Here is a 12,996-nt window from a genome sequence, read left to right on the forward strand (position 1 = left end):
AAACCTATTTCTGGATCTGACTTCTTTGTAAAACATTGAAAAAGAAAGTGTGGAACGATGTGGAGGACTGCAGGACTTTTCCTTGGTTGTCTGGCCCTGGTATTTTCTCATCTTGGAGGTTGGCAATTGTTATATATGAAAGAAAAGTTTTCATTCGTGTTCCGTCCAAGCAATTAAAATACTTTTCCACTTTTTGTGTGTATTTTTTTTGGGGGGGGGAATTTTAGTAATTCAATACTATTTTAAACTCTTAAGTTAATCAATTTCTTACAAAATACCAAAAACCTATAGTTAGGTCAGAACGTTTTAACCCACCTTCCAAATCGAACCTTTGATAAACAAACTTTGTTTTTTTCTTAGACATTAAACTGTTTTCTTCTTTTCTAGGTGTTGAAAGTGAAAGAGTCAAAAGAGGAATCGCTGGATTCGACCCCATCGGCGATGGTAATTCCCCTTTTCTGATAATTGTGGGTTATATCTTGTAAAAAATGTGGGTTGAAGGTAAATTTGGGAGGTTATGTTTGGGACGATTGTGTAATTACTGTAATATTACAAAGGTGGCATAAACACCGCAATATTGCTATTCTTGCTGCCAGGCATAGTAAATTAACAAGAATTGATCTTGTTTCAAAACTTATGAGCCGGTAGGCTGTGTCTATCGGTAACGTTTTAATGCATATTCTTTTTGTTGTGCTGGTAAAGTATTTTTTTGACCTTACAGCTGTGGTGAGGACTTTAAATTCGAGCGATGGAATGATTTCTTGTGGCGCCGCAAACACAACAATTACGTAAGTGGAAAATTTGGCGTAGAAAGTGTTTGAATGAGAGGTACTCTTGTTTTTGACACTTTATTTCTGAAACAGGAGTTTGGAAATCGCATGCGGGCTGATATTTAACCAGAATAACAGAAAATATATTCCTAGTGTCGTTCTTAATTGCATTTCGTTTTCGTCTTTTCTAACATGTTTTTGAGACATTGCCACTAGAAAATGTTTGCCGATAGATAATGCGCAACAAATACGAAACGTATGACAAGTTATGAACCCTCATTTTCATTTGTCATTTTTTGGTAGCAGCTGGTCTTGATGTTATTTTAGTAAGTGGTTAGAAGTTGACCTGCTGTAAACAAGTCTTGATACGTATTAAAATTTTGCACTTTTTTAAAGGTTGACAAGCGAACTTTTGAGCAATTCGCCAATCAGTCCGATTGGTTCGTTCGATTTTCTGGACGCCTCACCCAGTGGTTCGCCTCCAAACTGCTCTTTCCCTGGAACAGCTGGCGACATTGTGTTGGATCAGTTTTTCGGCCAGTGCGCCTCGTCTGTGGAAGTAAGCGATTGTTGTGAAGTTATTTGAGATTTAACAACCTTATAATTGGCAGACTATCCCGGATGTTTAAGATTGTTCACTTTTTAAAAGTGTTTTTCAGAATTCCGGCCTGTATTCAACCTTGTTTATCTTTTGATGATTAAAAACCGTAATACTTGACGCAACGATTGATATTTAGAAAGTAAATTTTAATTGAAAATAAAGTTTTCTGTAATCCCTTAAAAACTGGCACCAATCATTGCTTTTAAAAACATACATTTTTGTTTCCAGGAAAGTGGGAATTTGCTTGTGGTGAACTACACGATGTGTGTATCACCCGTGGACGACCCGGCCGCCGTAATATCACGTGATGTCTCAAGTCTCATCTACTTTACCTGCACGTTTGTGCGCAACGTCACAATATCCGATCTACGCATCGACCCTCTCATCGAGTAAGTACGATATTTGATCAGAAGTAGCAGTTGTCCACATAAATTTTTTTGTGTTGCTTGAAAAATGAGCTTAAAGTTTAAAAATGCTTGAAAATGAAATGTCGCTGATCGTCGCTGATGTTTCAAGCAACACAAAAAAAAATCTGTGTTAAAGAACTTCGGTGTGCAGTACCTTGTCATATTTCTTCTACCCATGTAATTGAAGTGCTCGGCAACATGTGTGGCTCCAATTCTTAACACAGGCGATAAGTTAACGTTATACAACCGGTCTAAAACACCAAACAGGGCTTTTCCCCCCACCCCCCCCCCCCCAAATGGCACCAATTTTTATAAATATAAGATGTATAAACAACCAGGGCACATATCCACTTGCAAAAATCATGTTTACACAATAAGCCAATAATGATCAGTGACCGCAGACAGTTGTGCTTCGATATATAAGACCAGTCAGTCGGCAAGACCGTCGTCAGTCACCAGCTGCACTGATGAGACATGATATGTCGAAACAGTGTGTACACCTGTCTGCAGGTCAATGCAAAAACCGTGTTTTTCGCGTTCGCTTGCTTTCGTGTTTCGCTACTCACAACAATAAATAACGCAAGCTCTACGTGTGTTTCTTCAGCCGCATCCAGGCTCAAGCACCAGAAGCCCAGGGAGAGTTTGTTGTGGATATAACAAGATTCAGCAACTCCGCCTTCAACGAAACCGATCCAAGCCAGGAAGTGACGGTTGAGGATCCAGTTTACGTCGGTCTTGCTGTGAGAGGCGGAGAGTCGGCCGACCTCGTACTTCAGGTTTGTGATTTGTCAAGTTTCATATTTTAATCCTGGAAGGTCGTTGAAATAGGTGATGGAGAAGTAACCGAAACGTTTGTTTTACGTTTTTACTGTGTTTCTTTTTAAATGCTGAATCTTAGTCGTTTCATGCCAAAAAAATGTGTTACAAAAGAATCGACATCAACAACCACTGTAACTTGTCATGCAAAACAAACTTGTAACGAATCTGGAAAGTGCGTATTATTTGTACGTTGTTAGTTTTGAAAATGTGTTATATCAACAGGCTTTGAATTGCTGGGCAACTCCTACTTCAAACAGCAGTGATGTAGAACGATACGATATCATCGTAGACAGGTTGGCCATATATTTGCATACAGGTTTTTACGTTGCTATGATGTAGATTTTTCAATCATATTCTGATGTCATTCAATAAGCTTTAAGCCTCTAATTGTTGTCGGCTTATTTATTGCTCTGGAAACATCAACTTCGCTTACGCTGTTGACATCATCAGTTTTGTGAATGTAATAATGGCCAACTATTTCGGTATTCCGATATTTGTTGTAAATATTTGTTTGTATTACCAGCGCTCAAGGTCTAATAAAATCTCCAATCTTTACTTAATAAAGAAGATTACTTAATAACATTATTTTTTTCATAAGTACTTACAAAAATGGTTGTTTGAAGAACCTCGGGCCAATGACGGTTTAAATTAAAGAAAAAGGCAAAATTCCATATATTGTTTCAACTGAATTTCATGCAGTTGTGAGGCCAACACTAATTCCTGGGAACACAACATGATGATCACCAACTATGCCGGACCTTACGTCGAATTCAAGTTTAATTCTTTCGTGTGGACGAGTCGTATTGACGGCCTCCAAGAGATTTACCCGCATTGTGAGGTCACTGTGTGTCCCAACGCCATTGCCGAGTTCCAATGTCTGGTGGTAAGTCTTCCATAGCCGATCAAAATGCGACAAAATATTTAGTTGCTTTTTGATGATTCTTGGAAACCTAGCATATTAACGTTTTTAAATCACTGCTGAAGTTGTCGTCGTAATATTTTCTGTTTGTTTGTTCAGAGTCCATGTACAGGTAGCAGGAAACGACGTGGTTTTTCCAACCAACTGAGAAGACAAACAATCAGTCTCGGTTCCGTTAAAGTACCGACTAAGAAGGAGTGCGACAAGGTAAACGAAAAAATCCAACCCTTTGTGTCTAAACAACGCAGAAGTAATGCCATGCTTTCGTATGGCAAGGCAGGATCGCCCCACTGCGCAGGCCCTTTATATTTGGCGATCTCAACCCTCGTATTTTGATCATAGGATTCATAGCTTGGCTGCAATGCCTTAAATGCGAAGCCTGTGAACCTTTTTTTATAGGAATATTCCAACAGTCTTATAGGCAACAAAAACTTGGTATTTGATTTTTTAAACTTGGTATAAAAATAACTCTTTGTATAATCGCGCTTAATAGACGGTGTATTGCGTTGATTGTGGACTAAAAAGTGAAAATAGGCTTTGGCCACCTGGTAACATAATGAATTACAGGTCTGTTTGTGTGGTGTAAGGTTTAGGTTGAAAAGAAACTTGTTGAGCTTTAAAACGTTACAAATATAATTGTGGGTCACCGTGCCATTAAGTGAAATTCGGACAGTTCTTTAAGATTGGAAAATGCTGTGCGAAATGTGCAGTATTCGGAAAAATGCACTAATTTAGGAGAAAGCAATGTTGTTGACGACTAAAACTTACCAAAAAACAGGAAATTTGACCGTTTGTTACAACGTCGCCTATATTTCCCTTATCGCCATGTTCGCTGATAAATCCAACATACAGTGTGTTAATACAATGCTGTCCTGTGTTGCGAATGGGGTTATGGGATAATCGCAGACGTCGTCAACAATTTCATCGATAAAATAAAATACACGGAATCTCACAATCTGTATTTGTGTTTAGGAATGTTCGCATGACTGCACTCACGATGACGAAGGGATTCCTTACTGCACCTGCCCCCCAGATATGACGTTGGACACGACGGGAGTGATCTGCCTGGATAATTCCGGTAGGTTCAATGTTCTTGTGAAGAAGAAATCTCAATCTTAAATTTCTCGAGAAAATTCTTTTCAAGAACATTGCAACAAAAACACGTCAACAAAACTAAGAAAAAAAATAATACTACAAGAGAAAATGTCAGCACTTTAACATTTGCAATATAACGTGATTTTGTAGCGCATACAAGTAGCAAAAACACATACTTTGCACACAGAGTCGCACCTGAACGAGGTCATGCCCGACGTTTATTTCATCGTCCAACAACAGAAGTCCAACCCCTTCCCAACCCTGTTGATAGCTGCCCTGCTTATGACAGTAATTGTGCTTGGAATGATGTGGGTGCAAGAAAAACGTCGCCTGAAGGTTAACAGCGATAAGAGCGCTGAAGTTAACATGAAGATTTAAGTTGTGCTTTTACCTTTGTTAGGTGGAAAGATTTCAAACATTTCATCTGGTTAATTACCTCACATAATAAATCACCTCAAATCTTAAAATCAGCCAGCTGTCTTTGGTGTTATTGGTTAAAAACCTTCCACTTACTGTTTATGTTTTGTAATCCCGACCAACACAGAATGTGTTATATTAAGGTTGACACATCAGAAATATATTTACAAAACTTTGCTCTGAATACAGTGCACGGGAACGTTACCTTGGTATGATTTCTGTATTGTGGGTTTGTTTGTCGTAATAAACATATAGTTACTTGGAATCAACGTTTGTTTCAAATTGTGCTGAGTTTGTTGTGATATTATTCAAATTATATTAATACCAAAAAGGGGGTATTTCGGTTGTAATTTTGAAACATATTATAAGTTGATGACGTATTCCACTCATTCCATGTCATGCAAAACATCCTTTTGAGTTCTGTGTTTCTTCAATGACGTTTTGAGTACCGCAAATATTTATTAGGACTTGTTCTATTCCTATGTGAAGTTTAAGCAACCATCATACAGACAGCTCAGTTGATATACTGCTAGCTCAGTTGATGTTTAGTCAGAAAAACATATTTCGCCTGACAAGATATCCTCAGTTTCTGTAACAGCCATGAACGTAAAACGTAAACAAGAAACGCAAAGTCGTTCCCACAACTACGCACAAAGATTATTAGGTAAAACCTATTTACAGCCAATGTCACGGTTGATAATAATGGAAAAGTTTAGTAGCTGATCTAGCCAGTGTAGGCGGCCCCTAAAGACCACCAAGCGGTTTTGGGAGGACGCTTTAAGCCTCAGGTCTTTGTGAGATTGTAACGTAATATTGCATATGTAGGCTTGTTTGCAATGTTGCTTGAGTCGTGTTGTACCATCGCAGAGTCATGTTAATTTATTCTAATAAGGCATAAGAAAGGTAATCGTTCGCATACAATCTATTCAGGGTAGTAGTCCTGTCTTGGACAGGGAGTCGAAAAATTTCAGACTGCTATGATTCCAAGTTTGAGTACCACCCATACATACAACTACGTCTGTGAATGTTAAAACCAAACTAACTATGCTTTTGAAGCAATTATTTTGGATATCTGGTAAATTTATCTATATACTCTGCCGACAAAGACGTCACATGATTATGAATTTTTAGGCCAATCATCTGTAATATGTCTCGTATTCGACCAATATTTGTGTTGAGTTGAACACGAAGGCCACTGTGACCCGAACAAACCACCCACGAAACAATTATTCCCACGGCAAAAGGCGAACAGAACAATGACATATTTGCATCATCGTTGGTAGTTACCTTTTTCAAAAGCCGTGACCAGGGAGTCTCTTCTATGCTTGTACTAACTTGGTATCGTTAACTCGGGTAACTTTGGCAGTGACCGATTACTTTCTCTGCATTCGCATGAAGGTAGTCGATATAGAAAACATGTTCTTTTTTTATATAATGTGTTCACAGTTTTCTTCAAAAACCAATAACAGGAGCAGTATTTTGTTAATTTCGACAGTTCCAACCTTAATGTCTTAGTATTTAGCATTCAAGTAAAGATGTCAAGAGCAGTAAACAGTTGTGTGATGATCTGGATATGTGTTTTGTTGATATCTCAAGAGTTTGGCTGTAAGTGTTTTATTTAACTATTTTGATTCAAGAAATGTACAAGTTCATTGTGAGCAAGGCAGTTATCGTTCCATTGTAGGTTCCTCATCGAAACCATGCACATATCGTTTCTTTTCAATGTCCAATGACAAACGAACTTGGCAGAATGCCAAGGAACGATGTATTGAGCTTGGTGGAAATCTGGCGAGCATTCCTGATGCCGAAACACAAAACAGACTTATTCGTCTTGCAAACGACAAAAATAGAATGAGTAAAAAAACATTTGTACTAATTTAAATCTGTTTGGATATTTTTTCCAATAAAATTTATCACGTCATTCAGAAACAGAAAGCAATTTTTTTTTCTTGTTTTCCAGCTTGTTTTTTGGGTGGTAGACGTTTTGGAGACAAATTTACGTGGCCGAACGGAGTTGTTTTTTGCCAGTGGAAAAGAACAGGTTTTCGTTTCGTAAATATTTTTCATGAATTATTGGCTGACCCATATTAATTACCATGATTAAAGTTGGAATTTAAGTAAAAAAATTATTCAAAAACTTCTTATATATCCTATCTTATATTTTTAAACCAAGTGGACAAAGAACGAATAGATAACAATCATAACCATATTAGTCAAAAATATCCTAAGAAAACATGTGGTTTGTTTGTTACGATTCAAGGTGAAGGTTTGAATGGTGTGCCAATAATATCATGGACCGGTAAAGAATATACAGCCTGGTTATATAACATATATCCCGGAACTGGTGAATGTGTTCTGCTTGTAAATTCTCTTAATTGGGGTTGGTATACTGGTGATTGCAACAAAAAATTCGACTATATTTGTGAATTCAAAGGTGGGTCTAATAATATTGTAATAATTAAACGACTGACATGATGCTGTTTGCAGATCAACCACGAAAAATCGTATTTTCGCAAACAAGATACTCTGCAATTGTCGGTGAAAAAATCATTATCAAAGGAAAAATTACCGAACCTTATATAGAAGCGCTAAGTATCAGAGCAATTTACAACCTAAACAGACGGGTAACTTTAGCAACCAACTACACGGGTGTGGACTTCAGTTATTCCATCCAGGATATTAGTCCATCTCATTTTGGTAACATTACAATTGAAGCCATTGGAGTCGAATCGAAATGCAAATTTTCCAAGAGCACTTTTTTGAATGAAGGTAACAATAACAAGTTTGGTTAATGAAGGTGGGTTCCAGTACTGTAACATTCATTTACATGTACGCAGTAAAGATTGAGATTGACAGAAACAGAATAGTTGCGGAAAACTATGGAAATCATAAATCTGTTAGTTGCTTTTTATCGGAAAACCGTCCCATCCCAATAACATGGATGAGGTATAAAACGTTTGTTGATACCTGTGATTACAACTGTGGAAAAAAGTTATTTGACCACGCACTGCCATATAAAACACGTTTTAGATCTTATTTTCACACTGCAATTAGAAATATTTGCTATTAAATCCGTTGTACATGCAGCCCATTTGAGTAATATTTATCTTGTGGGTTAACCACACCCTAATCGTCTCTACTCACATGTATATAATCCTCAAAAGTTTGGGGCCCCTGATCTTAGTGAACAAAATATTTGTCCAGAAGAACTAGTACGTTTCAAAAGTAAATGCAAGAAGTCAATTTTAGTGAGGAAATGTGATAACAAGTGACATTTATTGCGCAGAAATGACGCAATGGTTACGAACAATAGTAGTTCCAACGTTTATCAATCTGTCAGCTCCTCCCGCAGTTCATCCACTCTTCACATAACAGTGACTGATGTGAGTGAATCGGGGAATTACACTTGCATGGGAACAAATAGGATTGGATCTAAACTGGAAATGAAGTATTTGCAAGTGTTTGGTAATTCAACATTTTTTGTTTTTAATTTTTTTTTTAATTTTAACGCAATAATAACGATTTCGGTCGCATAGATAGCCATGCATGTGCCAGACAAAGCACACTTGTAAACAACAAAAACAAAAACAAAAATCAAATATTTTTAAGGGGGCGATCTTCCCTTCTTCTTTCCGCCCCAGACGTACACAGCAAAATTCATGGATACATTTAAAGTAAAAATCATCTTGTTTTAGTTAAAGTAAACATAACATTATCCAGAAGAAATTTGGACATGGAACAATGGGAGAATGTTACGGTTGATTGCACTTCGTATGGCAATCCCAGGCCTGTGGTTAATTGGTACAGGTAAGTTTTTCCATCATACGCTTGTTAAAAACATTAGTCCTTTTTAACAGGAAATTCATTGGTAAGATGTAAAACTTTACAGTGGGGTTTCTGCATAATTTTACCCTAATTTATGTAGAAATGAGGTTTTATTTTGTTCTTTATTGTTTTTTAGGAAAGGAAATTTGATGCCCAACGTTTTATATTCTGTGTCGGTTTCCCAGCAAGAATTATCGCAAGGTCGATACCACGTGACGAAACGCCTTCACTTTACAAAAGTGGACGCAACTTATGGCGGAGTTTACGAATGTTGGGCACAAAACCGCAAGGACACAAAACTGCTGTCTCGAACCAGAAGAGAAGTCACTCTGAAAGGTGTAGTAGTGACCATAAACTGTTCGAGTCTCAATTAAAATGTTGGTTGTTTTTAGTTCGTCCAAACATAACACTTTCTGCGTCAGAAATTATTGCGGAAAACTTTCACCAGCAATACGTTGATTGTGTCTCTTACGGGTTTCCAAGACCTAACGTTACATGGAAAAGGTAAACACATGATTTAGCATCAGTTCAACAAATTCGTAACTTTGGTTTTAAATTTTAGAAATAAATCTGTCATCGGAGCTACAACTTCTAATATCTACACGAGTATTGTAAATAACACAAAGTATTTGCAAACAGCTCGATTAAATTTTATCATTGATAATGTTGCGGATTCCGGAAGTTACGTTTGTCAGTCAACAAATAATGATATTGACAAGGAGGAAAAGGCGTTTATAATTAGAAGTATCCTACTGCTATGATTTGATTTTTTTGTCATTTGTTAGTTAACCAATGCATCTACAGTACCAGCAAATATATCGGTTACTCAAACCAGCAAAGTTGTTAGTATTCCAGAAACGTTTACAATTGGTTGTGAATCCTATGGTTTTCCATTGCCGACAACATATTGGATTCGGTAAAGCGATTGGCAAAATGAAAACTTTGTTTCGTACTCCGTATATTCATGAAATCAACATTACGTTGTGTCCATAGAAATGATCATGTAGCAAACTGCACTACTAACACCTCCTCGGTTTGCCAAAAACGTACAACCGTCGGCGAATTCAAATCCATATCTTGGTTGAACACAAATATAAACCGCATAGAAGATGCTGGAAGTTATCACTGCAAAGCCTTCAATAAATTTGGTTTAAAAATGGTCTCAGAAACCTTTACTCTTCTTGGTGAAACTGTGATGTTTTTCGTCCTAAGAATCCTAACGATATTTAGTTATTTTAACATTTTTAGTTGAGACAAACATTTCTCTGACTACAAATTACGTCAGATTGCTGGAAGGTGAATCTACAAACGTGACTTGTACTTCATTCGGATATTACACTCCTACTGTTTATTGGACTAGGTAAAAAATAACTATCGAAAAAAGCTAAGATTTAATCTTTTCTTTGACACTTTATTTTTAGATCTTTAGAAAACATATCGAATAAATCGTCAACACGAATATATTATGAAACATTTAACGTGGACAAATTTCAAACGATAAGTGTACTGAATATAAATGTTGCCAATGTTAACGATTCTGGTATTTTTATCTGCCGAACTACATCAAATAACAAGAGATTACGTATTGTCGTTACAACCACACAGCAGGTTGCGTTTGCAGCTGGTATGTATGCTTGTCTTGTGAGCAATGTTACTTACACATGCAAATATTAATTCCTATTTATTGGGTTAGGTGTCAACGTATTTGTGTCAAAATGGTTTATTCCCACAGTTATTGGATTGTCTGTTTTGATTATTTTGCTCATATCTGTAGGTGTGGTAATCAAGTGGAGGTAAACTCTTCCGACCATATTAAATCAAAAAAATGTTGTCCTATTTTAATTATTTAATGTTTAGGGAAAAAATATGTGCAACTATTTACAAACGGAAAAGAAACGCACCAGAAACCTCGTTAAACTTGGAATTGAATAAAAGAGTGAGCTGGAAGTACTCCCCAGGTAATCGGAAGATAAAACTTTTTAGGAATCAATCCGTTTCAAAAAAAGTTTGCTTTATAATTATAACCTTTAGAGGATGGGCCTGATGACATTTATAACACACGGATACGTAAGTTTTACTTGAGTGAATTTTACACGAAGAGCGCAGATAATTCACACAAAGCAATCAAATCACAATATCAGGTACGTGTATAACTTCTGCTATTTATGTTGCCAAAATATTCATTTAGTATTTTTTGCTTTATTCACATAGAGTCATAGATTGTTGATACACAAATTATGTGGTATAATCCTTGCAGAAAATAAGAAGACAATCAAGAAATGCTTTCAGCATTGAAACAGCAAAAAACAACCCATGTCGAAATCGTTACAAGAATATTTTACCATGTAAGTTGTTGTTCATTGCACAACGCAAGGTTGGTTGACAGATTCACAAACAATTTCTTGTCATAGGAACACTAATAACGGATTTACTCATGTTTTAGACAATGACATGTTTTATTTATTGAAGACGTATCTGCAAAAACTTATGCCATCATCAGTTGAAAGGGGAGTGGTTGGTCTTTCTCCGTAGTGATATAAAGCTGACCTGACTGATGCCAGACTGATGATGATGGCATAAGTTTTAGCAACAATTTCTTAAACAAAAAAAATATGTGAATGCTTATAGCACTATGGGCTACTCTGTTTATTCTCAGAGTTACTTGTTGGAAAAATAAATGGTTTCCTTCCTCACATTCAATACTTCATTTTTAATAATTTGTCCAATAAATTAACTTATATGCAAACAGTACGAGGTAAATTGTCCCGGAAGGGTATTAAATATTTCTGCATGATAATCTTGTCAAAAATACATAACATTTACACCAATTATGTCCGTAGACGATTACAACAGAGTGCTCCTTCGTGGACTTGAGGGCGATGAAAACGACTACATTAACGCATCATATGTGGAGGTTCGTCACCGTGCTGAATGTAGTGGAAAATAATCTGTTAACGTTTCTAATTAGGGTTTTAGGCAACCAAACAAGTGGATTGCAACACAAGGCCCCATCGATACAACTGTAAATGATTTCTGGACGATGGTTTGGCTACAAAAAGTCAGAGTAATTGTAATGCTCACAAATCCAGACCAAAATAAAAAAGTGAGTGCTTTATTATCAATTTAGATGCGTATTACTCAACGCTTTTCACTGTTTAGTCAAGGTGTGCTCTTTACTGGCCCCAGAGTTTCGCCCCCTTCAAACTGTACGGCCGTGTTAACGTGAAACTCCTGAAAGTCCTGAACAAACATGGTTTCATTGTCAGGAAAATGGCAATCGAAGAAGCGAACACCTTATATGTTTCGGTATAGTAGGATTAAATAGAAGTTCTTCGTTGTTGTTATTGTTGTTATATCGCTTTGAATCCAGGAACAGCGAGTTGTGACTCACTACCAATTACTTGCTTGGCCCGGTTATGGAGTTCCACAAACAACAACTGACTTTCTCACATTCACAAATCAGGTTCAGAAGGAAATGGATCGCGTAAATCGAACTTTGCGAACTCAGGTTCCCACTGTGGTCCATTGTAGGTAAAAATAGTGATTATATACCTTGGTAAACTCAGTGACTGCGAAATAACCTTCAAGTATGTTTATCAAGCGGAGGTACCGGAAGAACTGGGACTTTCATTGGTTTTGTTTATTTGTTGGAGGAATTAAATCAAACTGGCTCAGTTGATGCTTTCAAGGCCGTTTGCCACCTGAGAGAGCAAAGAATGGAAATGGTGCAAAATGCGGTAAATGTGTTTCTTTTCCCCGACATATTTTAACTTGTGTTAACTTCATTTGTTACATTCATCTAGGAGCAATACATATTCTTGCACACCTTGATTGTACAAAGTGTTGAATGTTGCGAAACCCAAACAAATATTACTGGACTGAACGAAAATGTTGAGCAACTTAAATGGTTTGTGACCTGCATACAAAAAACTGATTAGCATAAAATGTAAATGCACTCACAGTTCACCTTCTTCAAGTGACGTCATCAACGAGATATACAGCTCGGTGAAGTTGTCTGATGACGTCATAGCTTCAACAAAGCCGACAAAGAATTGAACTCTTTAATATTCGGATTGTTTTTCTACGTTGGGATTTTTGGTGTTCAAATCCGCGGTCGGGACAATTGCCCAAATGTCACAATAT

This window comes from Ascidia mentula, chromosome 8, assembly GCF_947561715.1.
Source record: "Ascidia mentula chromosome 8, kaAscMent1.1, whole genome shotgun sequence".
NCBI classification, from domain to species: Eukaryota; Metazoa; Chordata; class Ascidiacea; order Phlebobranchia; family Ascidiidae; genus Ascidia; species Ascidia mentula.